Consider the following 12,938-nt stretch of genomic DNA (forward strand, 5'->3'; position numbering starts at 1 on the left):
CACCTCCCCATAAGGATCTCGTAGAATTTATTCCAATAGTTGTTCCTTATGGATTTTTGTGTTCCCTAAGTCCGACCTTTTACTTGATGTTCTAGATGTCAAACCATATCTATGAATGGATTATGCTAGCACATCAAGGAGAACATTAGAAGCGGAGTGCTAAATGTCTCTCGGTCGATCATCCAGATTTTGATCCCTTGGCCTCGCTAAGGTGAAATCTGAGAAAGTGTTATCTTTCTTTGCATCTGCATCTTCCACCATTATTCATCATGGTAGCATGTTGTGTTGCCAGGATCCTTGAAACGGATATTGGTAAAACCTTGATGAATACGAAAATGCTCAAGTTCTTGAGAGCACGTGCAAGCACTAGGATTTATCGTCGGCATTAACTGGGATCCGTTCTCAGTTTCTTCGATTATGCCATAACCTTTCAAACAGTGGAATCTCTCTCTAAGATTGGGTTTCTCCCCAGTTACTAGAATCATTCCCAGCATTTGCATTTTGTTCCCAGCTTGCACCGCCATTGTGCCATCCTACTACAGACTACCCTTCTCAGTAATTACTGATCAGGATCATCTTCAAAGTGGTCCTACCACTGGTTCCATCCATTTCCGATGATTAGCAAATCATCCATCGCATTTTATTCAACAAGGTAGTCCACATCATCCATTCTAGCCCGAGTATGTCGTTCTCTCGAACTCCGTCAAATGATCGTTTGTGAATTGCCTTAGGTTGGTATAGAGAGTTTCAATGATCGATGTATCAAAAATAATTGTTTTTGCCACTTAAGGGAATAATTCTATGAGTCACCTCCCCTAAGGTGCCCCATTATGGAATCATGGCGATTATTTCATCGCTATCTTGAGATCTTGCCCCCACCCTCTTCAGCATGAGATTTTTACCTACCCAGTAGAACCTTGTCATCTACCTCTTTCCATCACTCCTAATGTGTGATTCGCGTCTCAGCTCGTGAGATGTATCTATGTCTCATTCCGTGAGTTAATCCTGAGTTGCTCGATCTTCGAGAAGATCGATCCTTCTAGGGTTTCTTTTCCCTCTCGTTATCATGTTGGTAGGAGTTCCTGGAGCAAGACTTCAAGACAATGATGGTGATCGGATCAACGTTCTTATGGGATGCACCCTGTATCGTGAAGATTGTGTTAGCTTGTGTCCCTTTGTCTTCTTACCTCACGTCTTGAATCTCGGGACGAGATTCTTGTTTAGTGGGGGTGAGTTGTCACATCCCTAGCTTCTGGTTTTGCACTAAGCTAGCTTCATGTGTGCATCATGTCTAAATTCTGAAAGTTGAAATGAGGAAAGTGAGAGCCTCAGAAATCATTTTAAAAGAAGGGCAAGAACCCTTTAAATTGCATTCATTGTTTCCAAAATGCCTTCATAAATGTTTGATAATTTTTGTCATGGCTTTGAGACCAAACCAAAAATAGTGAACATTTTTGAGGAATATTTTGGGCACTGAATTTAAACCACTATTGTATTTGAATTTGAATTTATATTCCTAGTATATGGAATGTATCCTCAAATGCCTCTGAAATATTTGTGTGCCTTTGTAAAACCTATCTAAGCCACATAAATATTTACAGAAAGTTTGGCACTGGTTTGAAATTGTTTTGAATTTGGAATCAGTGGGAAATAAATAAATAAAAACAAACAAAACAAAAAGGAAACAGGGAATCATAAACCTACCTGGCACTTACCGCAGCCCACCTAGCGCCCCAACCGGCCCGACATTGTGACAACCCAACCGGCCCGACTGGCCCAGTGGCCAGTCATCATTCTCCTCTTGCCAGGAGGACGCATCACGCGTGGTCGCCGCACGCCGGCACGTGCCTCGCCAGCTCCTGCTTGCCGCCGACGCCCTGGATGCCCCCGTGCACGCCACACAGCCTCCCCGACCGCCTCTCACTCTCTCTCGAGCTCCTCTCCTCCTCTGTCTCTCTCTCCCACGATCACCGTGACCGCCCAAGAATGCCGACGAGCACCACCGCGGCCACCGCCTCTCCCTCGCTTCTCTGACCGGCCCAGAGGCTCCGCCTCGACCCCCTCCTTCTTCCACCCCGAGCCATGCCACCGCGGGAGCCCCACATCGCCACCACAAGTCGTCTTCCCCGAGCACGGCCGCCAGACTCCATCGACGGATTCGCCGTCGCCAAGCCGTCCCCGAGCAAGCCGAGCCCCTCTTCATGATCGTTGTGAGCTCCGCCACCGTTTCCCCCTCTTCCCCGCTCCGTTTGATCGCCGTAGCCGTCGCCCCCTTGCTGACCGAAATGCGCCGCCGCCTGAGCTCAACGTCGGCATGGCTCCGGTGACCTTTTGGTCCCGGGCGTGCGTCTGATGTGTTCGCCGCACGTTGTAGAGCAACTCATGTGCTTTGGACTGGCCGTTTGCACACCACAACACCAACCCCGCAACCGCTCGTGCTCCGGCCACCGCCATGGCTGCCGTGGCCATCGTCTCTGGCCACCCCGCAGCCTCCCACGTGATCCCCTGGATGCGCGCGAGGATGGGCATCCCTCTAGTGCCTCCAACGCATCGAGCCGACCCCTGTAGCGCCGTCCCAGCAACTCCGGTGACCCTCCGCCGTTGGGTTTGGTCGCCGGCGGCCAACTCCGGTGGCTGGTGACGTGGCACCTTCATTAGCGCCTAACTAACCCCCTAGAGTCACTTACATATGGGCCCAGCCCTGAACTAAACTAAATTAGGTTTAGTTTAATTTTAATTAACCCTGTTAGTTAACTGTGTCACTGACGTGTGGACCCCACACGTCAGGTTTGACCTGGACCTGGCATGTTGACCTGCTGATGTCACACTGATGTCATGCCGACGTAATAAGCTATTTTCTGGATTTAATTTAATTCAGGAAATTCCAGAAAATGTTTAAAACTTTAAAAATTCATAGAAAATCAACCGTAACTCCAAATGAAATAAATTATATATGAAAAATTATCAGAAAAATCCAATCTATCCATCTGTACCATTTTCATGCATGTTAGAACAACTTGAGGCCACTGTTTGGGACAAATCAATGAATGGTATTTAAATAACCACATGTGGAGTTTGAATTTGAACTTTGGGTTCAAACCAATTTCATTTAATTGTGTTGCTAGTTGCATTAGCTCAATCAACAACATATCGCCATGTCATTATCATTCATCATGTTGTGCATTGCATTGATTGTGTTCCTTCTCTGTTGCCGGTGGTTGTCCCCTCTCGGTAGATGTTGTACCGACGCTGTGATCGTTGACACTGATGAAGACCCAATGATATCTTCAGAAGTGCCAGGCAAGCAAAAACCCCTTGTTCATTCCGATACAATCCCACTCTCTCGCTCCTGCTCTCTTTTACTGCATTAGGACAACAACGATTCAACTGTTACATGTTGCGGTAGTTGAACCCCTTTCCTCTGCATGACATGTCATTGCGACAGTAAATAGATGAAACCCACTAGCATGGGTAGGAGTTGTTTGAGCCCTGATGTGCCTACTCATTCATGCTTGTTTGTCATGCCTGCTATTGCTTAGAGTTGTGTCAGGTCTGATTCATCGGGGATGAATTGGAAAGTTGTGAACATGTCCTTCTGTGTGTGAGCTAAGTGTGTTGAACACGATTTGGTAAAGGTATCGATGAGAGGCCATGTAGGAGTACATGGTGGGTTGTTTCATTGGAACCGTCCTTAAGCACCAAGATCTGTATGTGTGATTTAAGAACCAGCTACTACCACGCATTGGGCCCGAAACCAATGGACCCTCTCGGCTTCTTAACCACCCTAGTTCTCTGTCCAGGAGTTGCAACTAGTTTCTGGTGTTTATAGGATATGTGTTGGTGGCCGTGCGTAGCGCTGACCCTAGGGGTGGGCTATGATGCGGTAGATACACCGTGGTCGGGCATGCCAGGCGCCCGATTGGTGTCTCGGAACCCTGTACACATCGTCCGGGGCCGTATGTGGAAACCTCGGCCGGACTCCCTGCGGATGGAACCTGGATAGGCGATAAACCCGGACTAGAGACTTGAGTGTTTAGGTAGGCCGTGGCCGACACCCTCGTTGGGCTTCTGCTTGAAGGTTGCCGAGTACATGTTGTGTAAACGGCGGTAAGTGGTGAGAGCGTGTGTGAAGAAGTACACCCCTGCAGGGTTAACATCATCTATTCGAATAGCCGCGTCCGTGGTAAAGGACTACTTGGTTGCCTATACAGTTCGTAGACAAGTGAAAGTGGACAATCTAAAATGCGCAAGATAAGCGTGAGTGCTATGGATGGCGTTCTCGTAGGGAGACGGGAGCGGATCCATAGTGGTGTATTGATATGGTGAATATGTGGACTCATGTGCGCCACCTCAAAAGAGTTGCTTGTAGTCGTAGTTCAGGTTAGCCACTGAGTCAAAGCTGGCTTGCTGCAGTTAAACTCCACTACCCCTTTGTTGATACCGATGCATATGTAATTAGTTCTGATGTAAGTCTTGCTCGGTACATTTGTACTCATGTTTGCTTAATTTATGTTTTGCAAAGAGACTTCAGAATCGCTAGTAGTTCCGCGTGGACTTTGACATTTAGCTTGATACCTCAGCTATGATCTTGTGCCCTCGACAGGATCTGGTAGATAGTCAGGCTTCTTAGCCTTTTTCATTTGTAGATGTCTGTACTCAGACATGTTAAGCTTCCGCATGTGCTTTGATTTGTATGCTATGATTGTTGGGTCATGAGACCCATGTTTGTATATCTCGCTCCTCAGAGCCTAATGAATAATACTTGAGTCGTAGAGTTATGTTGTGATGCCATGTTGTATTTACACATATCGAACATATTGTGTGTATGATTGAAATGCTTGGTATGTGTGGGATCCGACAACCTAGTTGTTTATCCTTGGCAGCCTCTCTTATGGGAAAATTTAGTCTAGTGCTTCCATGAGCCATAGTAGTCCGCTACAGCCCGGTTCACCGGAGTCCTGCTAGCCCAGCACTACTACTCAGGAAACTTGACTGGCCGGCATGTGTTTCACTTCGTCCCTGTGTCTGTCCCTTCGGGGAAATGTCACGCGGTGACATCCGGAGTCCTGCCTAGCCTGCTATAGCCCGGGTTCCTGGAGTCTTGTTAGCCCAGTGCTACAACCCGGATTCACACGCTGCTGACCGACATGCTCGATGTGATTCATGTATGCTTGTCCCCATAGGTTGGTGCCGCTTTGGGTTCACGACTAGCCATGTTGGCCCGGGTTCTCTGTCATATGGATGCTAGCGACACTATCATATACGTGAGCCAAAAGGCGCAAACGGTCCCGGGCCATGGTAAGGCGACACCCGTGGGAATACCGTGCGTGAGGCCGCAAAGTGATATGAGGTGTTACTGGCTAGATCGATGTGACCTGGAATCGGGGTCCTGACAAAAAATCAACAACTTCGAAGGCACAAATCCGAAGGTGGTGAAGGGTCAAAGAATCAAACACTATATCTCAGGTAATCCCGTAAATGTTGAAACCAATGTTATTGAAACCGTAACCCCGGAGAAATACATAAATGACACTTTCCGGAACGTTTCAGACTCCAAAAAGGAATAGGTATGTGGTACGGTAAGTAAACCGACTCTAAAACAGTTTTTAAGGCAATATTTCTCTGTTTTGGAATATTTAGAAAAATAGAAAAATAAGCAGCAGTCCGGAAAGGACACAAGGGCTCCACGAGGGTGGAGGGCGCGCCCCCTACCTCGTGGGCACCTCGTGTGCTCTCCGGACTCCGTTTTCTTACACGACACTTATTTTGGTCGGTAAAAATTCATTATATAATCTCCCGGGGTTTTTGACTCCCGTATCACGCAAATATCTCTTGTCTTTGTTTTCAGCTGTCCTACTGTAGACAGACCAACATGTCGTCCCAGGATTCGGAAGGAGAAAGCTATGTGGCTGATTACCTCGCAGATCCTAAGGTCTATGGGGATGTGGAGCACTGTTGTTGGACTACGGAAGAATAAGAGGACTATGAACCCAAGGGAAAGGAGGATACGAGCTCAGATGAAGATGAAGTCCCACTACCTCAACCTGGGGACATGCATGTGGAGTTCAAAAAGTCAAGCCTCCCGGATAGGGTAAAGAAACCTAAGATCGAGTTTATCCCTTTCCGCCTCCTGCAGGAGAACAAGCAGTAATAGGTAGATGATGGGTTGCTAGAGTGACAGAAGCTTAAACCCTAGTTTATGCGTTACTTCGTAAGGGGCTGATTTGGATCCATATGTTTCATGCTATGGTTAGGTTTACCTTAATACTTTTGTTGTATTTGCGGATGCTTGCAATAGAGGTTAATCATAAGTGAGATGCTTGTCCAAGTAAGGGCAGCACCCAATCACCGGTCCACCCACATACCAAATTATCAAAGTACCGAACGCGAATCATATGAGCGTGATGAAAACTAGCTTGACGATATTCCCATGTGTCCTCGGGAGCACTTTACATCATATAAGAGTTTTTCTAGGCTTGTCCTTTGCTACAGAAGGATTGGGCCACCTTGCTGCACCTTATTTACTTTTGTCACTTGTTGCTCATTACAAACTATCCTATCACAAAACTATCTGTTACCACTTATTTCAGTACTTGCAGAGAATACCTTGCTGGAAACTGCTTATCATTTCCTTCTACTCCTCGTTGGGTTCGACACTCTTACCTATCAAAAGGACTATGATAGATCCCCTATACTTGTGGGTCATCACCCTTCCGCTATTGGCAACGCCCCTGTTCCATTTCAAGTCCTCTCAACAGATCAGGCGGCTGTGCCGAGAACGGCAAGGTGATTTGCCCGGCAGCAAGCGCCCCCCAGCAGGCTGCTAAGGATCCGTTCCTCAAGGCGCCACAGCATGGGTTTACATGCCAACAAACCTGTCCAACTAGGTGTAGGGTGTGTACATACAAAGAAAGATCAAAGGAGAAGATATCATGCTTCATTTCAAGGGGTACATGAGGTCGTTGAAGAAATCAGAGAAAGGGGGCAGAGCCCGCAGGAGAAGTAATCAACGAAGAAGGGGTACCGATTTGGGCGTCCTTGGCAAAGGCGGTGGGGATGATGCGCGTGGCAGGATGCCCCGATGTCTCCCTTCCCCACAGGGGCCTAAACATGTCCCTGAGGATGAGTGTGTCGACCTTCGAGGTAAAGAGGGCGCGCTGCGTCCGAAGGTCCACCAACTCGCTCTCCTGCGCCTCCTTCCCTCCGTCGTCTTTGGCCGCTCCCTTGCCCTTGCTGGTCTTGGGCGCCATGGCAGCTGGGAGGGGATGAGGGGTCAAAGGCAATGGGGGTGCGGCGGTGGTGAGCAAAGGCGAGGGCTTCGATTTGTGCTTGAGGAAGAAGAGGGGAACGACGGTTCCAAGATTGGAAGAAGGTGCAGAGGGTAAATGAGCAGTGCCCCTGCGGTTTCCTCTTTTTTATGGGGAAGACACGGGCCGCCTCTTTACTACACCGTGGGGTGACGCAAGCACGCTGCAGTCATTCCATGCACGACCCCCACGTCGCGCACTCAATGCGCGTCGTGGGGAAGCGCAACTCACGAAGGAGTTACCGCAATAAATACTCTGCCATGCGTGCCCATGCACCATTCTGGGCCTGGCCCAACAACGCCTTGCACTTATATGTGGCCCAGGCCCGGGCTCCTGTTGGTGTACAAAAGTAGGGGCCCTTCTGTACCCCTTTACTTGTGCACGGCCAGTCGTAGCCATGCCTACGGTCGGGCTCGGCAGGGCAGAGGAAGCGAAGACACAAGGCTGCCGAGGAAGCACCCAAGCCAGAAGCATAAAGAGCAAAGAGACAAGATGGGCTTCCCCCGGCAAGAGCCTTGCCGGGGCAACTTGCCCAACACCAGCAAGACTGCCATCCTTGAGCCTGAGAGTCATGACACTGTCAACAACGTCAAGACCAAGGCTCAGGAGTGCCTTGCATGGTGATATGCAGATCTTTGTGGAAACCAAAGGCCTGCGAGCCTAGATGAGAACCAGAAGACGGAGACCCCCGGCAAGATCTTGCCGGGGACGACTGAAGACACAGTCGGATGTGGGGTTCTGGCTAACCCTTAAGGTTTGAACACTGGGGTGCGCACGAAGTCTTTCCCTCCTACTGATCTACGCTCTAGCTCGCTAAGATCTCGCGGACAAACTCGACGAACTTGCAAGACAGAAAGGCACGGGGTTTATACTGGTTCGGGCCACCATCGTGGTGTAATACCCTAGTCCAGTGTGGTGGTGGATTGCCTCTTGGGCTGATGATGAACAATACAAGGGGAAGAACAGCCTCCTGAGGTTGAGGTGTTCTTGTGTGTATGAGCTTGTGGTGTGTAGATTCCCTCAAGCTAAGATGAGATGCCATCTGATCCGATCCCCTACTATGGTGGTGGCTAGTCCTATTTATAAAGGCCCTGGTCCTCTTCCCAAATATTGAGCGGGAAGGGAGCCAACAATGGCGGGCTAATTTGAAGGGGGGCAGCTAGTACAAGCTATCCTGACAAAAGCGGTCTTCGCCTGCACAAAGCTCTAGGGTGACGCCGTCTTGGGCTCCATGATGACCTCCATCTTGCAGTCCTCCTGGTCTTGGTCTCGTTGCACCGAAATGGCAACCTTTGCCTGAGGCCTCGGTACTCTGTGGCTGCGCCTGTTTCCTTAGCACCAAAGAGGAAACAAGGACCCTGTGCGCGCTGGCGCCCGCCTGGTGCCCGCCTGGCGCCCGCCTGGTGTCGATCGTCATGGCTCACACCATGAGAGCCTCATGAGGTTCGCCTCTCCTTGATATCTCCGCCCCTTGCGAGCCTGCCTGACTAGGCCGCTTGGGAGGAGGTCTTGCATTGTCCGCCTCGCGAGGCTTGGAACCTCGCAAGGGTCTTGGATACTTTGTTGATGAAGATGGGCCGAACGGCCTGCTGCTTGGCCACGCCGTGGGCCGCAGGCAGGCAAGTCTGGGGCCCCCTTCCCCAGAACGCCGACAGTAGCCCCCGGGCCCAAGGTGCGCTCGGGCTTGGCTTCGCGGCGAAGCCAAGGGTCAAGTTCGGAGCATCACGGGCCCCAAAAGCCTGCGGCCTCGGTTGACGTGTGGCGCTTGATTGGACATGGGCGTCTCTGCTTCCCACGCTGCTTCGGCAACTGCATGACTTGACAAGTCCGTACGACATGCAAGGGAAACCATCATTACCTACGATCGTGGGAGACGCCAGTTGGCCTTCTCTTGCTATAAATGGGGAGGGGGGCGGAGCCCCCGTCGCCCATCTCTTCCTCTCTTGCTTGCTTCTTCCTCCTTGCTCTACTGCTTGCTCCAATGGTGCCTATCAGAAGGTTCTCCGCCGAAGAGAAGGGGAAAGCCCCCCGGGATGTCCCGGAGCCACTCCCGCCAAAGAAGAGGTCGGTCCATCGCCGCGATGAAGTGGCGATGCAGGTGGTGACGAGGCCTTGGTGCGAGCGGCCCCCTCCAGGGTATCCTCTACCCCTGTACGCCCAAGCTGAGGGCTCGGGAGGACGAAGTGACGAGCAGCGCCGCCCGCGCCGCATCCGAGGTCGCCACTCCACGACGACACGTGCCATCCACGCCGCGGACTCCTCGAGCGAGTTGGTGCTATGGGCGCCGATGCCACCAATGTAACGCCCTCGATGCGGCTATAGCTCCCACGTGTCGAGGCACGACTTAGAGGCATAACCGCATTGAAAGCAATGTCGCAAGTCAGGCAATCATTACAACATCCCATGTAATTTATAATAAAAGGGGGAGATAACATAGTTGGCTTACACTCGCCACGTCACATCAGAGTACATAAATAACATCCATCAAACAAACACTCATGGCCCGACTACGACGCCAAAATAGAAAAGACCCCCAACATGCGACAAGGTCCTGAATCGATAACCCCAACTAGGCACCACTACTGATCATCCGGAAAAGACACGTAGTATCGCTGAGAGTCCTCGTCGAACTCCCACTTGAGCTCGTAATCGTCAACTGGAGCAGAAACACCTGGACCTGCATCTGGAGTTGTAGTATCTGTGAGCCACAGGGACTCAGCAATCTCACACCCACGCGATCAAGACTATTTAAGCTCATAGGAATGGATAAGGCAAAAATATGTGGAGCTGCAGCAAGCGACTAGCATATGTGGTGGCTAACTTATACGCAAAAGAGAGCGAGAAGAGAAGGCGAAGCACGAGCGAGAAGCTAAAGGAACATCCTGCGCAAGCATAACTCCAACACCGTGTCCACTTCCCGGACTCCGCCGAGAAGGGGCCATCACGGTAACACACACGGTTGATTCATTTTAATTAAGTTTAGTTCAAGTAATCTACAACCGGACATTAACAAATTCCCATCTGCCCATAACCGTGGGCACGGCTTTCGAAAGTTCAATCCCTGCAGGGGAGTCCCAACTTAGCCCATGACAAGCTCTCACGGTCAACGAAGGAATAGACCTCCACCCGAGACACACCGATCAGACTCGGCAACCCGGTACAACAAGACAATTCGACAGGTTAAAACAAGACCAGCAACACCGCCCGAATGTGCCGACAAATCCCGATAGGAGCTGCACATATCTCTTTCTCAGGGCACACTCAGATGAGCGCTCCATACAACTAAAACCAAACCTCGAGTTTCCCCGAGGGGGCGCTGCACAGGACTCTAGTTTGGACCAACGCTCAGAGGAGCACTGGCCCGGGGGGGTAAAATAAGATGACCTTCGGGCTCCGGAAACCCAAGGGAAAAAAAGGCTAGGTGGCAAATGGTAAAACCAATGTTGGGCATTGCTGGAAAAGCTTTAATCAAGGCGAACTATCAAGGGGTTCCCATTATAACCCAACCGCGTAAGGGACGCAACAATCCGGGAACATAACACCGATATGACGGAAACTAGGGCGGCAAGAGTGGAACAAAACACTAGGCGAGAGGCCGAGCCTTCCACCCTTTACCAAGTATATAGATGCATTATGATAACATAGCAATATAATGATATCCCAACAAGTAAATAAATGTTCCAACAAGGAACGGCTCCAATCTTCACCTGCAGCTAACAACGCTATAAGAAGGGCTGAGCAAAGCGGTAACATAGCCAATCAGCGGTTTGCTAGGACAAAGGTGGGTTAGAGGTTCAACATGGCAATTGGGAGGCTGACAAGCAAAAGGTAGGCATCGTTGCAGTGGCACAGCAAAAGAGCGAGCAAACTAGCATAGCAAAGATAGTAGTGATTTCGAGGGTATGATCATCTTGCCTGCACAGTTGTCAGAGTTGACTGGATCCTCACAAGCAAACTCAACGGGCTCCTCGGTAGCGAACTCGTCTCCCGGCTCTACCCAACAAGACAAACAAGCAACAAGGATACAATCAACCACGGGCAAGACCAAGCAATAAGATGAAATGACGATATGCTATGCGGGATGCAAAATGCAAGATATGACAGTAAATGCATGAACCTGGCATCAACTTGGAAAACCAAGTGTGCCACTGGATAGAGGGGATGAAATCGCTTGAAAACGATATAAAGATCATAGGAATCGGAGCTACGGTTTGGAAATGGCAAGCGTTTTAAGATACGACACCGGTCTGCGATTTACAGCAAGTAGGCATCTAAATGCAACGAAATGAACATGCTACAGCCACCAAACATGGAAACAAAATACATGGCAGTGATGTACACAAGATGGTTGACAAAACACTAGCACTGAGCCATAGGCAAAATCATCCATTAAGAGGTTCAAACAAGCATGGCTAAAACGCAAATGCAAAACAGATTCCAGACTTAGTGAAATTAACACTAGTCTGAAATTTCAGATCACGATGCTCTCTTCGGAGCAGCAAAACAACATGATACAAAACCTGAACATGACAAGTAAGAACATGGCATGGAGCTACTCAACAAGCTTAACAAAACACCCAAAGTGACCTGGGGCCAAAAGGGTTCACAAAATACTCTACCGAGCTCACGAACATAGCTCGAACACAATCAGTTTTCAGACTTAGTGAAAACTGAGACACGCTGAAATATAACTCACGAAGGCATGTAAACAAGCTCGATGCACTCACTACGGTGAAAGTCATGGCAAGGAAAGCATATAACCAGCAAGAAGGCACAATTTGCTAGCTACACATGGCAAGAACAAAGGCATAGCATGCATGGAACACTAACGGTAGCATCGGCCAAATCGCAAACAAGTTGACGATCTGCCCAGATTAACAACGAAGCAAAAGTTGAGCTCGATTGAGTCAACCTAGAGCACTCCACATATGCCAACAAAGACATGGATCGATAGGGCATAACATAAATATCAAAACTCCCTTACTGATCATCCTCAAAAGAGGCACGGATCACTAGGAAACAAGCTGGACATATGGCATCATGAACTAAAATATCCCAGACTTAGTGAAAATCACTAAGTCCCTGAAATCTGCAATCTCAGGTACCTCTCTTCGCAAGCTTGCACAAGACAACACACACATCCTAAAAATACATGGGTGGCACCTATGGAAAGAATACAAAATTCTTAACAATTCATCCCAAAGGGGCACCGGCATATCATGCACGAATTAAACATGGCAAAAATGACAAAAGTGCATGATGAACTAACGGATCTGCAATTTAACTCACGAAGCCTCCTTCTAACAGCATTTTGGGCATCAAGATGACCTCAAATGCAAATGATGCAATGGAATGGAATGATGTACATGTCGAGGCGAAGATTTTGATATATCATATGCCCAAAACGGATCTACGGTTGCAAAGATACAAGCAGTCAAAGTTAGCACGAAAATTAGGGTTAGGAGATAAAATTCAACCGGGGGATCCCCAGATCCAGATCCAGACCGGGTTCGGCGGCACTGTAGCTGGGCGCGCGCGACGAGGTTCGTCGGCGCCGGATCCGAGGCCGCCGGCGTAGGGGGAGGCGGTGGCCGGCGTCGAGGGGCGGCGAGGTGGCCGGCGGGGCCGGCC

Source organism: Triticum aestivum, chromosome 5A (assembly GCF_018294505.1).
Source record: "Triticum aestivum cultivar Chinese Spring chromosome 5A, IWGSC CS RefSeq v2.1, whole genome shotgun sequence".
Classification (NCBI taxonomy): domain Eukaryota; kingdom Viridiplantae; phylum Streptophyta; class Magnoliopsida; order Poales; family Poaceae; genus Triticum; species Triticum aestivum.